Source organism: Oenanthe melanoleuca, chromosome 1A (assembly GCF_029582105.1).
Source record: "Oenanthe melanoleuca isolate GR-GAL-2019-014 chromosome 1A, OMel1.0, whole genome shotgun sequence".
Lineage (NCBI taxonomy): Eukaryota > Metazoa > Chordata > Aves > Passeriformes > Muscicapidae > Oenanthe > Oenanthe melanoleuca.
The window spans coordinates 64,571,264-64,595,655 of record NC_079334.1 but is presented as its reverse complement, the minus strand read 5'-3'; positions in this window follow the sequence as shown (position 1 = coordinate 64,595,655).

Genomic DNA, 24,392 nt, shown 5'->3' with positions numbered 1-24,392 from the left:
GTTATTTCTGTCATGGCTGGGTAAGCAATTGAGACATCTATAAGACTTTTTTTTCCTAGAAACTGTATTTAAGTGCAGATAATGCACCAAGTAATGCAAGACAAATCAATTATGCTACTGTTAAAGTGGGAGATGGGACAGTTCATCAAATCACAGAATCCCAGAAGGTTTTTTGTTGAAAGAGACCTTAGTCTTTATCTATTTCTAACCCCCTTGCAATGGACAGGGACACTTTCCACTGTCCCAGGTTACTCCAAGCCCATCCAACCTGGTCTTGAACACTTCCAGTGGAATAGCTGGACATTAATCTGGTAAGAGCACACAGCTGGATCTGAATTTGAAGCCTTTTGTAGTTTCTCAGAGAGAAAAAGGGAAAATTTGATAAATAATCCACTTCATCTGAAAACTGACATATTTCACTTGATAATGATGTAAAATAAAATTTCCATTCAGAGGAACTGAGGGAGGCCTAGGCCAGTCTCAAATGCAGGCAACTATTAAACATTAATTATGTGTTTGCCTGTAGTTGATATAATTTATCTGTGTTAATTGGCAACAAAATAAATGGGAAGTTTAAACTACTCTATACCCAACCACTAAATACTCAGTAACAGCTTAGAGAGAAAAATACACGTGTGTATATATATATATATATATATATATATATATATGTATATGTATATATATATATATGTATGTATGTATGTATGTATGTATGTATGTATGTATGCAGATAAATATATCTCACAGCTGCTATTTCTAGGCTTTGACCAATGTTTTTGTGACAAAGTTTTGAAACTAAATCCATACCTCATGAAGATTTTTTTCTTCTCCTTTTAAGCACACATATTGGATAATCTGCTTGTTGTTCAGGGCTTTTTTATGGCTGAAAAAGGAACTGTCCCATCTTAGGAGGACAAAGGATTACATGGAAATGGAATGTGTAGATAAATTTCTGGTACAATGAGGGTCCTGTCACACTGAGAGACAGGTTAGAGCAGTTGAGAAACTGCTCCAAATGACACAAGAGGATGAAGAGAGCAAAGAATTGACAAAGAGAAAACCATTTTTTTTGTCCCTTTTTGCAGTTATGCACTGAGGAAAAGCAAGCAGATCCTTTGCATCAAATGATCCTTTTGGATTTTTAAATAAAAGCTCCTTTGTAAGAGCTTGCAACTTAATATGTGCCCCTAACTGCAGGCAGGACCAGGCAGTGCATTTAGTTATGAAACATCAGCTGTGTGTTGAAGTTCTATTTGTCACTTTAAGTGACCTATGGAAATATTCCACATGCAGATGGTAAATTGAGTCCTGCAACAGAAGGACTCAGACATCATCTCATATTGTACTTCTTCACACCAGCCAGAGGTGGGTAAGGGGTGAAAGTAATGATAGCAAACATCTACACATCTCTTCAATTACTTCATTTTTTGCTTAGTAGTCTCTTTTCTAAATGTGATCTGTTCTCAAATGAACACAGCTGGAAAGACTTGGTAAATCAAATTTTAAGTTGATCTGACCTCACAGTTTTAGTTAAAAGCATTCAGATTGGATGATTGGAGCTAACCACTGCACAGAAATTCAGCTAAAATCTCAAGGAAAATTATATTTGTTTAGTAATATTTTTAATATAAACATGCTTTGTCTGAAATATTTCATGGATGTTGAGTATCTTGAAAAAATCCACATTTTGCTGACAGTGTAACCTACATACCACAATACCTTGGGATGTGAGTTATGTAAAGAGATATTAACCTTTAGTATTTTCATTATACAACATATGAAAAATTGGCAAAGTTCTCGGACCTGGAAGAATCTTTGAACTAGAACTATAGTTCTATCACATAAAATTTTGAACAGTGCAAAGTGGTGCAGATTTATGCCCAGTGTCCTGCCAAGGCTTTGAAAGGTCTTCTGCAAAGACAGGCACACTCAGATCACCTCACAACTGAGACAGACCCATGATTCAAACACACCTCTTGCCAAACAGATGAAATCCATGCACTTCAACTATAACTACTTTGGCTGTCAGTTAAATGTTGCTTAAATCACTTATGCTCTTTGAAACAAGGTAGGAAGCAAAATCCTTCTTTGTGGTGTGGCTATTCCAAAGGCAAAAACAATTTGCTTTTCAGAAGCATTTTTCAAAACCCCAAGGATGAGTCTTCTCTGGCAAAGAGCTAGCTGCAGACAAAGAGGGGGTGGACTCCATCAGAGACAGAGAAATTCACACCTACTCTTGAGGTGGAGGAGGATTTCTTAAGATGGGGCTCCCAGGAGCCCCCTCTAGCACTCCATCATATGAGCACTTTGAAGATCTGTGATGGAGAGCTGGAACCACATTCTTCAAAGGGTAGTGACTAGATATTTTGTTGTTATTAGACAACTTCAGCAAATAAAGGGAAAGACAGTTAAACATTTTTCCTGTATTTCATGGAAGAGTTTTAAACAAGAGATTCCACTGACTGACAAAGAGGTTTGTGAGTTTGAAATCTACCACTTGAAGAAGAGGAGCTTCTATTATCTCCTGAGAATAAGAGAAGCAGTGACCATAATATGCTGGAAAAAGTTGAGTGCTCAGTAACACACCCCATCAAAAAAAACCCAAACAAAACAAAACAACCATAAGACCTTTCAGCTCTTTCATCTGAATGTGAACATTTATGTATAAAGCTGCCCTTATGCTTGATAAAACATAAATCTGTGAGAAGATTCATTGTATTTACAATGGTAAAGTTACTCCAGGGAGTTGCTAAAGCTAAAGGTGAGCAGAAACACACCAGTTGACCAAAATAAAGATTGCCATTTTCCATAAGCCTTGTCTCATTTATGTCTCCAGATTCTCACAGCTGCAAAAGGTTCCTGATAATTGACAAATGACCACACACATTTACAGCTGGGTGCTGAGCTGTTGTCTCAAACTGTTTTCAAGTCTGAGCTACCAGATCACATCTTTGTGTGGAAAGCAACTCAGAATCCAGATCCATTTGCTTTTATCTTTACACTGTGATATTTTTTAAATGGGACAAACTGTCTGCTAAAACTCCTGTTGAGTGCATTCAACTTATTTTACACAGAACCCATTGACAGGTTTCAGGTGAAAATGTATCCTGCTCATTATCAAGCCAAGGTTTTAATCAGTTGTCTCAGGGTGAAAGGCTTTGCTACAGCCAGTGTTAATCTGTCTCCCTCTGCAGTGTTTCGTCTGCTGTACAAACCTGGGATTTTCCAGGAGGATTTTGTGCACCCCAGATGGATTACAGAGCTTGACACAATGCCTTCAAAAAATGACATGCTCTTAAAATAACACGCTTTCACAGTTTTTTTGATCTTCAGTCTGAAACCAGAAGAAAGGATTTTTCATTTGCCTTAAACAAGCAACATGAGTCAGCATGTGAGATTCCATGGGAGACTTGCAGAACTCTGGTCAAAGAGAGTCCTGCAGAAGAATGCTCACAAATACCAAAGCATTGTTAAATGGTACAGTATAGGATCCAAAATTAAAACTTGAAGCAATTTGTCCACTGTGATTCCATAAGTTTGCTTTTCTGCACCACTGTAGATTGCTCTCCATTAAACCAATATGAATGGGATATAAGGGAAAGAGAAAGTGTCAAAGGAAGGTGGTGAAGGGCCTTGAGGAGAATTCATAGGAGGAGGAGCTGAGCCCCCTTGGTGTGCTCAGCCTGGAGGAGGCTGTGGATAGACCCCAGTGCAGTTATAAACTGCAGTGACCATGGAAAGGGCACAAGGGAACAGCCTGGAGCTGTGTCAGGGGAGGTTTAGGTGGGACATCAGAAGATTCTTCACGCAGAGGGTGGCTGGGCACTGGAACAGGCTCCCCAGGGCTGTGGTCACAGCACAGAGCCTGACAGTCCAAGGAACACTTGGACAGCACAAGGTGTGACTCCTGGGGCTGTCCTGTGCAAGGCCAGGAGCTGGACTGATGATCCTTGTGGGACATTTCCAACTCAGGTTATTCTATGCATCTATGAAATCACAATGTCATCACTATCATATCCATCATCAAATAAGTATTTGTCTTTTTCATGTTTAACTTTGACTCTTCAGATACATCTGGTTAAATCATCAGTTTTTAACCAGGTATAAATTTGTGTTCTAGCAATTTATTAATAAAGAAATATTGCTTCTATGTTAATGGGAGAATATAAATGCTAAAATAAGGAAGCCAATGTGTCTTACACGTCTTGTGTGATAGGGTGTGAGAAAAATGCCAAAAGCAATGATAAAAAAGAACAATGCATTCAAAAAGTTACAAGCATTTCAGATGTAAACATGCTGCTAATCCTGTAGCATACTGTGCCTCAGGGCAAGACTTAACCCTGCTTATTGGGGACTAATATTTAAAACACATAGGAATGCAGAGAGATGGAAACTGTTTTCTCTTTCAAATAAGTCCTGAATCAAGTAAACTAAGAGGAAAATGTTCTGCTCTCAAAGGCATCACTTTTACACAGGAAAAAGAGAGATGCTTTACCCAAAGCTGCTAGTATGTGACAACTAATTTGAGATGAATTTATGAAGGGCAAGGCTGTTCATCCATCTCCATACAAGTTAGCAGCCTGACATATTCAGTGTGAAAATTGCTGGCTGCCTTATCTCCTCTGGGATTTTTGCTTTGTTTTAAGTACCATAAAGTAAAAACAGCTTTTCTCCCCTAATATTAAAATCATGAAAGTCACTTCTTTTGATTATGGAGAAAGGTTTTATTACCTTCATTCTGGCAAAAGTCTTCTGACAAAATCCTTCTTCTCAGAGAAATTGTGAAAAGAAATGTGTGATTTATTCTGGAGCTTGCAGATTGCTCTTGATAGAAACAGGTATTGCATATATATCAGCTGGTACTCTTACCTCTAGAGGGAAAAATACCCCACATTTCTTTAGAAACCTTCTATTTAATGGGTGGGGGGGAGAGAGAGAAGCAAAAAGACAGAAAAAAACCAGAAAGGCAGTGAATGAAAAAGGGAAAAAAAAGAAACTTCATGGTGCAGTGATCTTGTGTATTTGAAAATTCAGTAGCAAGAATAAAGTTTCAAAAACCACATCTAGAGAAATATTCCCCCCAGTATATGTGTTATTAATCCATTCAAATGTGATGTGAAAAGATTTGAAAATCTTAGAAGAGAACTTACAATGTTAGTCCAGATGGTGAATGAAGCATAGTCATGCCTGTTTCACTTAATAACAACCCACTTAGAGTGAAAAATACAGTCACACAGCAAAGGCTTTCATAAATAAGTAAAGAGATTTTCACCTCTAAAGCATATTCTGAAATTGATCCTTACAAAATCCCTTGAAGGGAATTTGTGTATAGAAAATGAAGAGAAAAAAGAGACTTTTTTTTGTTGTGACTTTTTTTTTTGTGCCTGAGACAGAGAGAGTGGGACAGTCAAGAGAGGAAAAGGGCTCTTGTCACCCATTCTTGACACTGCACCCCTGGGTAAAAGTGACCTGCTTGAAGTCAAGTGTGTTCACAACATGGAGATAACATCTCTGTTGGCAAATCTCCTGACTCAGACCTCTTCCTGGGCCACTACACTGTACTAATTGTTTTCTCTGGCTATTTTTAATGTGGATTCCCTTTTCAATATTGAAACAAGATTATTACTCCCTTTCTTTACATTCTTCAGAAGAGGCCTGTGTCTTTTCTAGCTAATTGCATGATAGGCTTCAGTGGGTTTTGTAGTGATTTGTAAAGTACTTGTAAAATGTCTTTGCAAAAACTGAACTGAGATTCCAGTGTGAAGTTTCAGACCAACCCTGGAATCACTAAACTCTGCTTTAACAGATCAAAATGTAGTCAGTTTTTAAACACTTTGGAGAAAGACCTATACCAGTACAGATGGCAAAGCATTCAACTAGCTCTAGAGCCTATAAAAATAATTCCTTTTTATTACTTAGCTGTTTCACAAGTAATATGAAAATAAGTCTGTTTCTTGATGATTATATTAAGGATAATTGGGAGAAAGTAATAGGCCATCTTCTCATTATTGTCTATGAATTGATGTTCCTCAATTATATCCTTTTTATGTGCATGTCCTGGTTGGTTTGGGGTTTTTTTTTGTTTTGGTTTTATTTTTTTTTCCAAGGGAGCAATTTTGCCTTCCAAGTGTCTTTTCCAGAGGAAATGAACACATATTGTGCTTTTAGACCAAGCACTGTAGCACAATTAATCTCTGCACTGTCCTTTCCCAGCAACCCAAAGTAGGAAATATATGCAGCCAAAGTGTAAAGCTAAACAGCTAGCAGGTTTCTATATTTACAAGAATCAAAGCAGTTAAATGACTCAGCTGCCTCCTAATGTGGGTTATATTTGAATTTGGGGAGAGTGGGGGGAAGAATGGAACATTATTGCTTTAACAAGGTTTACTGCTAAACTGAACATATGTTGCTCATAATGTCACTTTCTAAATCAATGAAATTATCATTATAGAACATGTCGACAAATTAGACATGTAAAGTGCAAGCTGTATGTGGGAGAGATGTAATTTGGCTCTATAAAAAGAAATTAAACAATAAAATATCAATGACAGATGTAGTTAGCTAAAGGTTTTGAGGTTTAAATACCAATTTGTGAAAAAAAAATTATGCAGGCCCAATCAGGGTACAAGATAAAAATACCAGCCTTCATGCAACAAGATGATTAAGTATTTGGACCAGATGTTAGGAGACCTTAGATGTGCCCTTTATTTAACTGGAAAGCATACTGGCAAGTCCTTAAATTTGTAAAATCCAAGTAATGAAGGTTAGCTCAGATGGAAGTAATAAAACAATCAAATATCAAGAGTCATTCATGTCTGTGCACTATACATCATGCAACAGTTCTGAACTATACATTTTAATATACCAGCTCATGTTTTAAAGGAAAAGGCTTTTCCCATCATTTTTTAAAGAAACTTACTGGAGTATTTCTTTCCCATTTAAAGTTCTCAAAGCAAATGCTGGAATTGAATGCACTCAATATGTTTTAGATCCTTTTCCCACAGGTTTGCAGATTTTATAACTCGAGTCTCAGCTAAAACTCTGTGTCATAATTCCTGGGTTATAGCTGTGTCTCCCAGCTGCTCTGTGGTTGTGGGCAAGGTGTTTAAGACTAAACAGTAAAATGTGTGTATGATCAAGGAAGAATGTCTTGCAGGTTAAAAGATGGCTTCTGTTTTAGACCCTTCTAACAACTTTGTGGGGTGATCAATCTCTCTGTGGCTCATCTCCTCCTATTCATAAGCAGCAGGGTGACATAATCCAACCTTTTAGCTCATTTTCCCTCTTGGGCAGAGTCTCATTCCCAGCCACATCAGAGCTGCTGAGCACAACTGTGTGGTGGCAGACCAAGGCTTTTATCTGCAATCTCAAACCTTGGGGTCCTGGCCAGGCCATGCTGTGCCACAAACTCTCCTTTCTACAGAACCAGGGCAGCAGCTGTGGGCAGGAGTTTCCACACAAATTTGGTCTTGCCAGTGTGTGAAATGGGGATGCATATCAAGGTCAGAATAGTGGGTGCTGGCCTTTCATGCAGCCACTTTGCTTGGACAGTGACTAGCAGAGATGGCCCTGATCTTGTTTAAGCCTTTGAGACATTGCCATAATATAGTCAACAGCAATTCTGAAGGCATAAATAAAAGATAACATTCATGAGGTTTTCAGAGGGATGACATACTGTGCATAAAACATTTGAATACCACAGACAGAGCAGATGAAAGGGGATTGAGCTCTAAAGAAGAAATCATTCCTTGATGGGCTGATGTAGCTTGGCAGTAGAAGATGGGTTTCATCTGATCAGTGTAGGCATCTACAGTGTATAGAAAACATCTCAGCTGTTCACCATACTCCCTGCCACCCTTACAGAATACAAAGAAAAATATGCTCCTCTGCCACAGTTTAATTCTTCTGAAAATAAATCTTTAAAATAGATTCATTTAAGCTACAGCCTAAAAATACCTGTTTGTCACCATTAGCTCTGGAGAGAAGCCATGGTGATAATTCAGATGTGGACATCTGCTACATAAATATGAAAAGGCAAATGAAATGTGTGCCAACAACAGTGACCATCAATTGGTAGCTTTTCAGCCTGCCTTGATACTGCAACCCAGCCTCAAGAAACACTAGAGTCATTTAAAAAGTTAGCTAAAATAAATGAGTGAAGAATACTAACATGAAAATTTCCCATTTTTTATGGCAAACTTGATTTTATGTTCCCCACAACTTAGGAACATGGATTCATCCATATGAGTAGGAGAATATGATCTTGTGTATTCTGTTACTCTTGCATAACATTCTCTGAAATATGGGTTTCAGCACTTCTGTTACCATGGTGCAAAACACTTGTAAACCCGCCATGGGCATCAGAATTTGATTAATTAATCTCTACAAAATGCTTTGAGTTTCGCTGGGTGGAAGACACTCAGCATTAGTTTCTTGGGCCCTCTCTCATGAGGAGCAGCACCTTCCTGTACCTGCCTTGTGTCAAAGAAAAGTGTGGCCAGCAGGACCAGGCAGTGACTGGGCTCCTGTCCTCAGCGTGCAGGAGCCACACCTCAAATCCCATGTTCGGGTTTGGCCCCTCACTAAGACATTGAGAGGAAAAAGAGCTGGGGAAGGAGCACAGGTCTGAAGAGGAGCAGCTGAGGGAGCTGGGAGGCTCAGCCTGGAGAAAAGGAGATTAAAGGGGGGACCCTGTTGCCTTCCAGAATTCCCAGAATGGGGGTGCAGCCAGGTGGGGACTGAGCTCTGCACTCAAGGAACAAGCCATAGTACAAGAAGAAATGCCCTTAAGCTGTGCCAGAGAAGGTTTAAATTGAATATTAGGAAAAATTCCTTCACCACAAGGGTTGCCAAGCCCTGGCACGGGCTGCCCAGTGAAGTGGTGGCATCATCATCCTGAAGACCTTTATAAAACATGTAGATGTGGCACTTGGCCATGGTTCATTGGTGGGCTTGGCAGAGCTGCATCAAAGGTTGGACTTGGTGTTCTTAGAGGTATTTTCTAACTTTAACAATGGAAAGATGAGTAAACCTGTGTGGAAATCATTGTTTGCCTGGAGGCAGAAAAACTAGTGTTAAAAAATAAAAGAATGATTTAAAATTATTTTTCTTTCCTTTTTTTTTCCCCATTGCCCTTTAAAGGGCAGATCTCAGCCCTATTCAAATGATAATCCTCCATGTATCGACTACTCTAAGTGTAAAAACTTATTCACCAAGCAGGAGACAGCTTTGAGTATTCAGAAACATTTAAACAAAGTGAAATACCTTCTTTTAAGTGATTGCCTGAGAATAGAAGAGAGATGGGACTTGTAGGAAGAAGAAATGTCTTTTCTGAAACAAACTAATAGAAGTGAAGAGAAACAGACAAGCTTTAAGGGGCTTTTGTTCCAGAAAGATTGTTTTTTTCCGACACTATCAGTTATTCTAATAAAAGATATTACCTCTCCCTATAAACCTTGCCTCTCACCTCTTAATGTTACTTCCACTGATACTTCTTTTTATTTCTGTTTCCAAAGGTATATGGATTTAGAAAGAGTCCATATCCATCTTCTGCAGTTTCCTAGTGCTTAAAACACTCTGCCTGCAGGATTTATACTGTATATGGAGTGCTGTCTAAGAGCTGCACTTACATAACAGTGCTTGACTGAATGTCTTGTTTTCCACATGCAAGTCCAACAGGCTGGAAATCAGGACTGCTGAGAAACACCTACTTTCTGAAAATCATTGCTCTCCTTCCCCTCCCTAATTAATTTTTCGAACCACCAGAGAGTTGCAGTAGAGGTGACAAGTTTTCTGAGTCTGAATCCCACTCTGATTTAACCTGGGCTTGCCCAGGGGTCCCTGCTTACTTCTAGCAGGGTTATTTGTGAGTTTGACATAACTTCATGCCCAGAGTCATGCTTAATTTATATTTAATTGTTTTTGCTCTTCTCTGGACATAATTAGGATGTTCACTTTTTCTCTGAGATGTCTCAAAAGAAAAAAAAGTGTTGGGCATTCACCTTGAACTTTCCAATTGTTCCATTTATCTGCACAAATAGAAAATTATCTACAGTTCTTTGGATGATAGCAAAATTTCCTTGTTTACTGAACTGATCAAAAATAGCATCCCTCCTGTCACCCAGCTTAGACAATGTCTTGTACCTATTAATTGAGGTTGGTTTTGCTGTGCCCTTTCCCAAACTGTCAGTGTACTGCTTTTACAGAACTGAGACAAAAAAAATCTACTGCAAGGGCCATGACTCCCATTCTGACAGCCCTCCCACAGAAAGATTCTGCTTAACAGGGAAATATCCTCAAAATTTACAAAGTTTGATAGTCCTAATTTAGAGAAAATGTGAATTGAGAAGTTATCTCCTGGAGGAACAGCACAACAGGCATAAGCAATGCAGGAGGTTCCTGGATTACACTGATGATAAAATCCTTCCAGAAACTGAGTTCTTATAGACCTCATAAGCATCAGCAATGAGGGGCTTGTTGGGCACCTGAAAGTGAAAGGCAGCCTTGGATGGAGTTCAGGAACCTGTGAATAGAAAGGGGGATGAAAAGCTCACAGTGATGGATTTTGTGAGAACAGGCTTCAGCATCTCCAGAGATCTGCTCAAAAAAGTCTCAGGAGATGAAGCTTTGGAGGGAAGGAGGACACAGGAAATCTGTTCCATAGTGAAGGATTCCCTCATCCAAATTAAAGAGGGTTCCATGCCATCAAATACAAATCAGACAAAAATTCCAGGAGCCCTGCATGGATGAACAAGCTGTTCCTGGCCAAACTCAAAGACAAAAGGGAAGCAAAGGGTGGAACCAAGCGTCTCCCGACCTCCAGAGGCCCCTTCCAACTTCAGTCATTCTTTATTTCTGTATCTGCTACAATGCCATCCAATTAGAAACAAAATGTACTTTTCAAGATGTATAAAATACCAAAGATATATAAAATACACTTTGCCTCAGTGAAACACTGAACATGGGAGTCTGGGTGCTGTTCTGGTGTTGTATCCCATTTTATCACCAGGTATTGGCCACTGGCAGTTTTTCCTTTAGTTTATCTGGCCAAAGAAGTCCAGCAACTAACACCAATTTTTAATTGCATTTTCATGGAGTTTTTTCACACCAGAGAATTAGTTATGTAGACATTTATAGGCATAAGTGACAGAATAAAAACTTCCTCTTATTTCACCAGGGGCATATGAGGGTGTTTGAGGGGGACTACAGCATCCAAGTGTTCATTAATGTAATTTTCTACAGCTATAAGACATTTAGAATAATTCCTGGTGGAGTTTAATTAGAGCAGTTAGAATTTTTTTCAGACTCTCTTTTGATGGAAAGCTGCTTCCTTTGAAATGGAATGTCCCTATTAGGTAAAATTTACAGGTTTGGGCTAGGGGGAAAAAAGTCAGACAATGGATTGTTAAGCTTTGCAATCATAACCAGGAAAATATGGAAACCTTTCAGAAATATTTATTAATACTTGACAAATAATAATTGCTATTATATTTTTTTTCCCTCAAGGCAGGATAAATTGTTTTCAGACGAGCTCTCTTTGTGCTGTGCATTTTGCATAACAGGTTATATTGCCCTTTCTCCCATAAGCAGCACAAGCAAATGTAAATTTTTGGCATGAATCCAGACAGCTGGCCTCCGTGGGACATCTTCCTTGGTCATGCCTTTGACTCCAAACACTGCAGACAAAAGGCAGCGGTGAATAAGTCACCCTTTTCACACTGGGCTCCAATTACATCTGCTGCCCTTTGTCAGGGAGTTTGGATTCCACAGTGCTTGGGCAGCTGTTGGGTTTGTAGCCATGCCTGAGTGGGAATTCTCATGAATAGGAAGTCCTTGAACTCCGTGGTGGTTCCCATATCCCACAACCATGGGAACTGTGAGAAAGCTCACACTGATTGATTGGAGTCTCTGAGTCACCTTGCTTCTGTCAGGGAAGTGAATCTGGAGAGCCAAAATAAGCTTCTTCCACACCACATTTCTCTGTGGTGTTTTAATAACATGATTGTGCCCAAAGAAAACCAATAATTGTAACCCTGCTCTCATCTGATATTAATAAAATTAATTTGACTTAGAGTAATAATGACATGTTTCTCAAAGGAAGTTATTTTATTTCTTCTTTTGAATATTGTATATTCTGCTAGATTGTATTTATAAATGCTACACTATTTTGAAATCTGAAATTAAAAGGTTTTCAAGCATAAAACATGAAAAATCTGATAATGGCTTCTTGGTCCATTTTTCTCTCCTTCAGCCTTAGTCCCATGAAACCAGAATGGTAGGAGCTATTAACTCCCTGTTATTTACTGGTTATCTGAAGGCTTCATCCTTCATATGATATCTTTATGTATTAAGTGCTTTCTATGGAAAGAATTAAGATACTACAGGCAGAAGATTCTGATAGTGCCTGGGCAGTTTCAAGGCATGTGATCTCCAAGGAAACAGAGATCCTGTTACAGTCCCCTTCCTACTGGAGCTGCCAATGGCACAGGATGCTGGGAGTCATTTTGTTGGCTCCAGTAGGACTTCTTCTAATGTGTGAAGTTCCATATGTGAAATATGCCTAATTGGGTAATTTTAAAAACAAATTAAACTGTACACGAATTTACCTCAATGACATCCTTCCCAGGCTTTGGAGATTCTCTTGTTCTCTTTTAGAGAAGACTGTTTGGGGAAAAAAAAAACTGCAGCAAAAGTTCAGCTTTCAGTGAAAAACACCCAAACCCTGTGGACTCTAAATGTGATTTTCCCAGGAATTGCAGGGGTCACTCAGTTTTATTTACCTCCAAAATCTGGGTCCTTTTTCATTCTAAAGGAATATCAGAGCCTCTCTGGAGGTGTAAGATATGGAACACATTTCAGCAACTTCTACTACAATGAGGAAGGCATGAAAGATATTATGAGATTGACAGCTCTGTGTATTACCCCATGAGCAGCCTTCACAGTCAAATATGTGACTTGTTTGTATTTTTGCCAGAGTACATGGAAGTTTTGCTGCTGCTGTGCCAGGGCCCTTCACTGGTGAGGTCTGGGACAGCACAAAGATTTGCAGGTACATCCCCAAGGGCTAAAGTAGTCTTATAGATATAGGACAGCCTTGTAAATTTATTGGAGGGAAGAGGGGGGCATGATTTTCCAGTGCTGAAATGGGACCTATATAATCTTGTTTCCAGGTGGTTTTTCCTTCGTTTCTGGCACCCACTACTTTATATTGGCTTTACAAAATCCTGGTGTATTAGATGTACTGCAAATGATGCCTTAAATATCACTGATGGCTCCCTGAAGTATTTTCTCTGTTAAAATGTTCATTCTGATTTAAATGACCAAAGCTAGAGAGCTCCCACCAGCTCCCTGAGGAAGCTCTTGAGACTCTAACAGATCTCACCTTCCAGTCAGCAAGACTCTCATTTAATTTTGCTTGCCTGTTACCTGCACACACTTCTTGTACCCTAAGAGTGCCATTTGCACTCTAACTGTGATGTGTTTTAGCTTAGGATACAAATTACTGAACTGCCTGTTGGTTATGTCTAGTCTTTTGTTCAGAAAAGATGTGGATAGAAAAACATATAGCAGAGAAAATGTTTGATAATTTATAGCTAAGCCTAAGAGGTTATTCCCTAGATCTTCTACCTTACTCTATTTTCACTGTTTCCTGATTTAATTGCTTTAGCATGGATAGCTAGAGAGAAGTGCTAATCCTATCAATTGCACTCTCTAAATCCCAGTATCTCTGTTCAGGTCAAACTGGAAGTCATTTTCAGAGACTGCCTTTAAAGGTCTTTGAATGAACTGTCAGAGGGTAGAAGGTTTAATTTCTGAAAGTTGATTTGGAAGCAGAAAGAAATAAAAGCTGATGTTGCTGAGTTTGTTTAAGTAAATGTGTCTGGCTGTGAGATTTTAGAGACAGGCTTGGAGATTTAGCAACTCTATTTTCCCTGAGTTTATAAAGGTATCTAATGAAGTCAGCCTTAAATTAAAATATATCTGTTGGTTCTGGAACAAAAACCTAAGCTATTCATCTGTTTTGTAATATGTTAAGTGAAGCTGGTTTGATACAGTAGACTTTGAATAGACTGGCATTAAAATGGAGGAAAAAGTCAATGAAAAATGGGACTGTGGATTTCAAAAAGCATAAAACTTGGCTTAATATGGACAGGGAAAAATATGCTTGCAGAAAGTTTAATTGTCATTGCAAGAGCAACACATCCTCCTTCAGTGCACTTTAGTTACCTAGGATAATGTTCAAGTTTTTCTCAAGCTACAGTAAGATGAGGAACAGAGGATGGCCTTTCTGGACTGAGGAACACAATCCTCATCCAAAAATCTACCATCAGCACAAAGTGGAATTTATCCAATATTAAATTTCCCTATTTTTGTCCTAGTTCTGATCTGTCTTACCCACAGAAGTTGTAAACCTGAATGAAAGGGCTCTATTTTAGTGTTTGTGCCTGGCACAAGGGATTTTTCATCATAGGCAGCACTTTTGGATGTGAACATAATGCAGTAATGACTCACCTGCAAATGCAAAATGTTCTGCTCAAGGAATCATAGGTGATTATGCCTTGTACTACAGTGATCCAGGATGAGTCTTGCCTCTCACTAAATATGGCTCAGACAAAGATGAAAAATCCCACTGGTAGAGGAGGCAACAGTATTTCAGGGAGAAACTAATGGTATCTGCACCTCCTGTACAGTGTCAGCAGTGTGATCAAGCTAAAAGCACTTTTCCTTTGCTATTATCTCAGCCCTAAGAGCTGATCCTGCAGGAAGTTAATAATTTCTGTAATGTCATCATCACCACAGAATGGTTTGGGTTGTAAGGGACCTTCAGATCACCCAGTTTCAACTCCCTGTCATGGGCAGGGACACCTCCCACTAAGCCAGGATCCTCAGAGCCCCATCCAGCCTGGCCTTGAACACTCCCAGGGATGGGACATCCACCTCTTCTCTGAGCAACCTGTTCCAGTGCTTCACCATCTTCCTGATGAATAATTCCTTCCTAATCTAATCTAAACATACCCTCCTTCAGTCTGAAGCCATTCTGCCTTGTCCTGCTGCTACATGTCCTGTAAAAATTTCTCTCCAACACCTTCAGTCTCATTGATTTTAGTGATGCTCAGTGCTTTAACAGATGAGGCAAAGAATTTGGATAAAACATAAACAGGACAAATATATTCATTGAAAGTGACAACCATTCATGATAAATTCAAATTGAAGTGATTTCTTTTTCCTGCTATGTTCAGCTTTCATTCCTCTAGTGGACATTTCCACTTTAAGTCTTTGCACCTTTAATTGTTTCAGATCTGAAACAGCTGCTGTTTCTTCAGCAGAACCTGCAATCAGAGTGACTTTGATGCAGTAAAACCAATCTGAGTTGTGTGGAACAGAAATGCAAATGGGCAATGGGAGCATTAGTCAGAAGGTTTGCCTGTGCATGACAGTTGCTTTGTAGCCCCTGTGATTTAGAGTGAAAGAGGATGGCACTGTCACTGCCTGTCTCTTCATCCATCATTAGTCAGGCTAGAATTGGTAAAGAATTGGCTAGAATTGGTCATGTGTGCAGCCTGATATAACAGATGCTGTTCAGCATTGGTTGCTATGGGTCCCAGAGCCACTAAATCCCTTTTTATTCCTATTTAGATACAGGGTCTATGAAAGGTGCCATATCCCTTTGTTAAAAACTGCAGGCTGGCACTGAAACCTCCAGAAATGACAGACATCCTTTCTCTGAACACCTCTAGCAATCTCAAGCATATTTTCTGCAGTAGCTAAAAAATTCAGGAAAAACTAAATATTTGTCCTTCATTTTATGGAACAGAGAGGGATTAAGAGCACAGTTTGTCTGTGTGATACAGCTCCCATGGTTTGCTAGTGACTGTGAGCTTTTGGTACATTTCTCATACCTTCCCACTACCCCTCAAAAGCTCTCAAAACTCAAAAGGAATCTGACATTTCCCACCCTGGTTAGCCTAAAAGGAATGGTTCCTATTTAAATAAGGAAATGTGCAACCAAGATAAACTATTCCAGGAGTCTCTGTTTCCAATATAATAACCTAATATGTATGTGATTAGTGTTTATAGGAAAATCAAGCTGTTGGTTTTTGAAGCAGAGACAACAGTGTTTGTTTTCTCCAGCATGTTTCCACATTGAATCTAAATGTGCTCTGTCTTGTTATTCAATGCAAATTTTTGTTTGGAACTTCCTCTATTTTCTCTGTTTCTGAAATTGCTGGGTGAAATGCACATGTAGATTTTCGAGATAGCAAAGAGCAATAAGGTTTATTTATTTAGTTACTGCTGGGTCATTTGTACTGTTTCTGTTGCATGCTCTTGATTAAGATCAGAATTTTCTAGTATTATTGAAATCAATATGTACTTACACAGAACAGTGTGTGTGTATTAAAAAATCAAAGCAACTATTGTTATGCTGACCTCTGTAAAGGCAATATCAACATGAGGAATAGCAAAGGTTTCTCAGCAAAGAGCTGCATGCTGTTGCAAGCACCTTATCACCTTATTTTCACACTATAATTTGTCCTGTGTAATGATAATTTTTTAATATTCTTCACAATCACCACACTCAAATTATTAAAGATCATATGGAGAGTGAGATAGGACCAAAGGGACAGGTTTAAACCTGCAGACACAGGAAACTCTCTGGTATTCTTTCCATATTGAAGAGTATTTTCCATACTGTAACTGTTCTTATTGTTTTCATTACTATTTCAATATGCTCTTCAGGGCATTGCAACTAAGAATTTCATTATATCTATAACACTGGATCTCAAATATTACAGGTAAGAGGTACACCACATCAAACAATTCTGACTCTTACAGGCATAATTTTAAATTTATAGTTCCATTACTTCCAACTGGGTTTGCAGATTGAACACTGGTTTATGAAGTATTAATTCCTGTTTTATTTTTTAAAATACTGATTCTTAGTTTAAAAAAAAAAAAATCAATATATCCAATATCATCCCACTGGGCTACAAGCAATTAGAATCCACCAAGAGAAAAGTCATCTGTCAATTGCAAACACTGTACTTAAAACAAATCCTCAGAGCTGTCTGACTAAGCAAATGTTTAAGCAAACAAATATATTCAAGAATTCAAAGACATAGTTGATGTAGTAACACTTTCTGCTGAGCTTAATTCAAAAATCAATGCCATGTAGTAAACAGAACAGCCCCTAAAACAGAGATTAAAACAAGTGATGATAGAACTGCATATAAATGACAAAATAACCACAGGTATATGAATCTTTATTGCTGAGGAAGACCACATTTCACAGTAAACATGAGAGGTGGAGGTGAGGTGGTAGAAAAAATTACTGTTTCAATAAAAATAATAGGATTTTATCAGTCTGTGGCATGGTCTCAGTGTTTGACAAAGCTCAGATCATACAACAAACCAATAATGCCTCATTCTCATGGACATCTATTATACTATAAATATATATTATATACAGACATATTATTTTTGCTGCATCTTATTGAACCAAAGACTTAAATAGAAAATATAAGATTCACTTTTTGATTGTTTTTTGAATTTATAGCTCACACTCGAGTCGCATTTTCATGCTTTTCTTCATAGTCTTATGGACCTAAAAATTCATAGTTTTAATAAAAGACAAATTTTTTTCTGTTTTCGCATGACACATTAAATCACAGGACTTGGCAACAGCATTATAAATCTACAGGCATGCATCAGAAAGACTGGAAGGCAGCACATACTGTCTTTGACTTTCAGGGTACACACTCTTATTTGTTGATCTTAAACATTAAGTTTCAACCCTTTTCCTTTATTTCCTTTAAGATTTTCCCTATCCAATGGCAAAGCCCAGGGATCCTGGTCCCTGAAGTGGTGTTAAGTGCCCAGACTGTGCTGAATGGTCAGCAGCAAACCTGCCTCACACAATTTGTATGCGCTGCTGCAGCACCGGCAGGGAGAGGTTACAGTGCCCACTGCTTGGTTTAATTGGAGTTAAGTACAGCTATTATGTCAGTGTGCCCCATCCACAAGCTGTTTATTTTGATTAATGCATGCATCCCGATGAATGAAACCTCCATGAGACACAGAAACTTTTAAGAGAAATAAATGAACAGTTTTGTAGACTAATTTTCCGCAAATATCTGTGTGTTTTTAATGCTTTCCTCCCTGGTTGGGGTGGCCAGTTTGAGATTCTTTGGTAGGTTTGCTGCTCAGGATAAGAGGTGCTGATCAATTGTTAAGATTTCACAAGTTGGGACCTTAAGAATTGAGACACTCTAAATTACCAGTCTTGCTTAAACACAATTTACTTCCAATTCATGACAAAAATAATAGTGAGTAGACTTAGCTAGGATATAGACTCTTGAAATGGGCAGTTTGAAATAAGAGGAGAAACAGCAGCTGGGATGCAACTTCTGAAATTTGCTTCAAAACAACTGCAAGTATATAATACACTGTAAATATGTAATACACTGTAAGTATATACTGTAAGAATATCATGATGGGGGAAAAATACAGGTTAAGTCATCAGTTAGAGGAAAGAGGAGAAATCCACTGTCTGTAGGTATCAGACTAGCAGGTAGTTTCAAGGCTGTCATCTTCCTTGACTATAACAAAAAGCCCCACAAACTTAAAAAAAACCCCAGAGGTTCTACTTAGGTAGGCTCACAGGAAAGGAAATTATTCTTGGAGAACACCAGGGGCAGATAAACTTAAGAGAAAAGAAAGTGTGAGAACAAGGACAAAACCTTTCCAGACAAACTCCATCAAGGTCAGGTAAATTCGAGTCCCTTCCAGCATCAGCTGACTCCTCCTGTGGTTGCAGAGGGAACATAAATGATGTGTTTATGCTGAATGCCTGAAACCAAGGCATCAACCCTGGGCCATCTGTGTGTGTCACCAGCCATGTGTGCTGCAGGAAATGGCTGTGCTGTGGCCTCAGACTGAAGGTTATTGAGAGAAAGTACTTCTGTGATCTTATTTATTTCACTGAAAAAGTCAAGGAAATGTAGTGCCCTCAGCAGAGGGAACCTGAGCAGGATCTCACAGAGCCACAGCAGCCACATCTTCTGGAGGGAAACAGGGACAGAGGGATTACCTGGGGGAGATTTTTTAGAAGGTTAGGACCAAGAGAGATAAGCACTTATCAGAAAATAGGAGGAACAATAATAGTTGGAATAACAGTCCATAAGTTTTCAAAGTTTCTAGATGCTTATCCTGGTGAAAATGGAACCTCTGAACCTTCTGAGGTTTGCTTACCCCCACTTATAACATCATTAGGAGACAATGTCAGTGAAATGGAACACTGTCACAGGACAGCAGTTTCCCACTGCTAAATAAATGCTGAGCCAAGGCCAAGATATTTATTTTCAAAGTGGGAGATATTTACCCTGTAAACATGTTCAGTTCCAGTGACTTCATGTCTGTTATACCAAACTGCTAATGAGGGAGATGCTGTCTGATGCATGTGGTTGAACTAATAAGAGTTTCTCAGTGTCCTCTTATTGAAAATACATGTTTTCATTGGATTAGAGAACAGATTAGCTCAGCATTTCAGCTAATTTGGAAAACAGCTGGTTCATACCGATGTTGGTTTTGATCTGCACCCTACTTCAGGGGCTCCTCACCATCAGCAGCTGGACTGCCCTTATCATCCAGAGCTGGAAACTTACTGTTCTGCAAGGCTTAATGAACTTACATACATGATGTGGCATTAGCACTGTAGATGTCACAGGAATCAAAATTACAGAATCCCAAGAATTTCAATAGGAATGGTGCCAAAGGAACACCAAGAGTTTCTGCAGATGTGGAGTAGCAGGAAGATGTCTGGGCCAAGATGATGCTCTTTACATGTACCCAAGAATTGCCAGGTGTCAGCCCAAGCAGATGTAGGAATTTGGACAAGGGTACTAAATTATCCACAGGTAGCACAGGTTCCAGAAGGAGATGGATATAGGGGCAGGAAAAGAAGAAAATTTTAATAGTCATTTATATTAAAAGAAACCTCTGTCAGAGGTATAGATTGATTTCTCTCCTGCTTTGACAATCACAATACTTGAATGTTGACTTCCTAGAAGTAACAGAAAACCTGTTTGCCTGAAAGACTTTTAATTATTGCTTATATTAAAATAGAGCTTAAATTAAAAGTTCTAAAATTCAGTAAATTCTTATTTTCTGAATATATATATTTAAGAAAAGCTTAAAAGTACCATTTGGGAAAATATTTCATAAGAGAGAAAATAAATTCCATTAAAGACATTTCTTTTCCCAAGGGCACTGAGTTCCTAAGTCACACTGAAGCCAGTAGGATATTTATTATTTCAGAGGTTTAAGGCTCCCTTGCATTTCTGTGGATCTGTAGCCTCCCTTCTATTATTTATTAAATCACTGTTTCTTCAATAGTGAGAGTTGTATATTGCATATTGCATACAGCTGAATTGGAAGTTGATACAAGCAGTAAAAATTTAGCACTGACTCTTAAGAAAAAGCTTATATATTGTAATGAATTACCTCTTATTTTTTACACCTATTGTCCTTATTCTTTTTATCATGTGGGCTTTTCTATGACAAGAAATTTAGGTGAAATTACCTAATAAATCCCTTAATTCATTGCCTAGGAATTTGTAGTAAGGGATTCCCAGTGCCTCCACTCAGTGAGGAGTGTCTCTTGATGTCTCAGAAATAAATCATCCTTGTGTTTGCCACAAGGGCACACCTTTATGCTTTTACTGTGCCCCATTTTGTTGCTTGTCTCATGAAATCTCTGAGTGCTTTATTCGGTTCTGGAAGTTATTTTTATAAAAGGAATGTATTTTCCAGAATTAATCCTAGGCAATCCTGCATGAGTTTGAGTTTAGTTTTTGAGAAACCATGCTTTTCAATATAAATCCACAGCTCCATGGCAATCCTTCCTTGGACCACATGTCAGTGATGATAAGCTCTACAGCTTCCTGCATCTCCAGGATGCTTCAGCACACTTTTTTTGTGTAGGTTTATGTCAATTCATTTTAATATATCTCAGAACAAATGTCATCAGGATCCAATAATCACAGTTTATTGGGTGGACAGAAAGCAGGCAGTGAAGTCTCTATTGGGATTTTCAGCATCAATTTATGAGGTGCATTGCAAAACTAAAATCCATCTGATTTCCATCAGCTTAGCTATAAATGTAGGCATAATGATTCTATCCACTTATTTTCAAATCAATTTAACATAACTATCTCCCAGAATAAGAAGACATGGATCACTGCACAGTTTAGGCACTAATACAGTGGTTTCTACTCACCAATGTCCAATACCACTGATTAGTTTAGTGTCCCACTCCTGTATTCACTCCATCATTAACAGCTGTTGGAAACAGTAGATTTGTGCTGGTTGGGCTCTCCTACACAATCCACACAGTTTAGAGACCCAAAAATGCAAAATGTTTAAATATCAATATTGCAAGTGATAAGGTCTAAGTGCACCAGAATGGTAAAATTATTTAGTCCATTGAGGATACAAGTGTCAATAACTCGAAATTTGCAAATTTGGACTGACACATTCCTGGAAAACCTGGACTGAATAAAAATGTCAATTTTATAAGGAAAATGGAACTCTTGTTTCTGTTCTCTTCCAGTTTTCAGCTGTCTCATCAGCTTTGCTGGAGTGCAAGTGGTTTACATTAGTGTAGTAATGCTGATGGCTGAAATGGGGGCACATCCCAAGTCAGGCAGTGTATTAGTGGGATTTTTATGTAAATATGCATCACAACATTTCAGCATGTACATTATGCCAGAGAAAAATTCAGTTCACAACATGTGAAGGAAGAATTGAGACGTTAAGTTGGGTGCATTTTAACGAGGAAGTTTAATTTGTATTTTCTATGTTTATTTATAGGGAAGGCTTTATAATGAACAGGATGTTCATCTGATCAAATGCAATGATGCAATTAAATTGCTTCTTGTTGAAACAGGTTTTATGGTGCTTATTAAAAGTAAATATAAATAAATGTTTGAAGATCTGTATGATCAGAAATGCCTTTTGATATCAGATGGAAATATATCAGTGCCTGAAATGCCTTAACTCTTTATTTAAATGTGGCAGATGAGTGCTTATAGCATCATCACACCCGATTTCTAAAAACATAACTGACATAACCCATTTGCTTTTTTCAAAAGCTTTTGTCAAAGACCTCATGGGAGGCTATTAAAAAAACAAGACAAAGTAATAATGGGCTAAATCAGAAATATCCAGGTCAAAGACGGAATCCAGTACGAGAGCAAACTGTTCGAAATCTGGAGAACTCAAGAAGAGTAAAAATAGATTTTTTTCTGCTGCCAATCTGAGTGAGAAATCCATGGACAGAAACACCCAAACAAACCACAGTGTCTGCTGCCACTTTTGCTTCTGCCTTCATTAAGGAGATTGATGTAATGAAATGTGCAAAGCAATTAAAGGCATGAACAAATGAGAAAAACTGATACTAAGTGAGTTAAGTGCTTATATTAGTTATGTATTTTCATGGCCACTGAGTCTCAGGAAATACACTCCAAGGTAAGCACTATCAGAGAAAAAGAGCTATTGGGACAATCTCAGAGCTGTCACTGGTTATCTCAGAGAGCTTATGGGAGGGGGTGTCCAGAATGCTGGAAAAGTGCAATTATTGAGACTATCTTTAAAAAGAGGAAAAGAGGGTGGATTTGTCAGCTTAACTTCAATTCCTAGAAAAATCCAGGAGCAAATAATCAAGCAAACAATTTGTAAGCCCCTAGGAGATAACAAAAAGATGAGTGACAGCCAACATGGATTTGTCAGTGTGGTGGGTTGACCTTGGCTGGGTGCAGCTGCCCACCAAACCTCTCTGTCATCCCCCTCCTCAGCAGGATGCAAGGGGGAAGGGGGAATAAGGTGGAAAAAGACACCTTGTGGGTCAAGATAAAGGCAGTTTAATAAAGCAAAATCAAAGGCTGTGCATGGAAGTAAAGGAAAACAAAAAGATTTACTCTCCAATTCCCATCAACCCAGCCACTTCCTGGGAAAGAGATCTGGGAGACAAATATCACAATAAAGAATTTCCCTCCTCCTCCTTTTTGTCTTAGATTTTACTGCTGAGCAGATGTTGTATGGAATGTCCCTTTGGGCAGTTTGGGTCCTGGCTGTGTCCCCTCACAGATCCTCTCCCCACCAGGTGCTGGTGAAGGGGAATGTTGGAGAGGCAGTGCTGGTGCTGTGCCAGCTCTGCCCAGCAGTTCCCAAACTCTGGGGCATCACCAGCACCTTGCTGGGCACCAGAGCACTGGGAGGGCAGTTCTGGGGAAATCAGATAGAAATCCTGTCAAACCAACTTCCTCTCTGAGAGGGTAACAGGTTTGTAGAAAGGGCAGAAGCAGTAGATGCTGTATGTCTCCAGTGAGGTGTCTGACAATGTTTCACCTGACACTATCATAATAAGAAAGAAAATGTTGCCTGGATTAAACTACTATAAAGTGGACAAGGAAATGGTTGGAAATTTGTACTCAAGCCATATGGAAGAAGATAAAGGGTATTTATTAGGACAGAATATGCCAAGTCATTGGAAAGAGGCCAAACCACTTGGGAGGGTGAAAATTCCAAATGAGTTCAACAATTTGCACATTCAGTCTGAAACACCTGAGATGACTTCAGGGAACAACTGGCAAATCAGCAGCTCTGCAGAAAAAGAGCAGTGATGGAGAATTAGATAAGAGAGGATCTCTGAAATTAATACTATCACCAAAGTGACACTTTTGCAGAAAAGCCAAATACTATTAGGGGATGTATAATCAGAAATAATCTCTGTAAGATACATAACATAATCTTTCTGCTCTATTTGGCATGAATGAGGTCGTAGCTGAAGCGTGGTGTTCCCTCTGCAGTTTGCATTTCAAGAAATATTTGCATCAGGTAAAGGAAGAGCAGAGTGATTAGGGGTGAAGAGCAGAGTGATTAGGAGTGTAGAAACTTGACCTATTAGAAATCAGAGTTGAGATTGCTTCCCCAAGAGAAAAGACCAAGTAGAGACAAGATCAGTAGTCTTCAAATACATAAAAAGTGGCTGAAAGGGGGAAAAGATTGAATTGTTACAGGTACCCATTTTCTATGTGACAAGAATAATGTGCTCTAAATTGCAGAAAGGGGTATTGATGTGAGACATTGGAAGAACTTTTTAGTGGTAAAAACGATTAAGAACTTAAACAGGTTGCCTGAGAACATTCTGAATCTCCTCTACCAAAGACCTTAAGAGCAGTTTAGATAAACATATGTTAAGATTAGTTCAGAGAGAGCTAATCCTGCCTGGGGTCAAAGAATGACCCCTTTCCATACATGTTTTCTTATTTTCCCAATACATTAACACAATGGAGCACAAAGGTTCACCATTCAGAGTCATGAACTGAATGCAT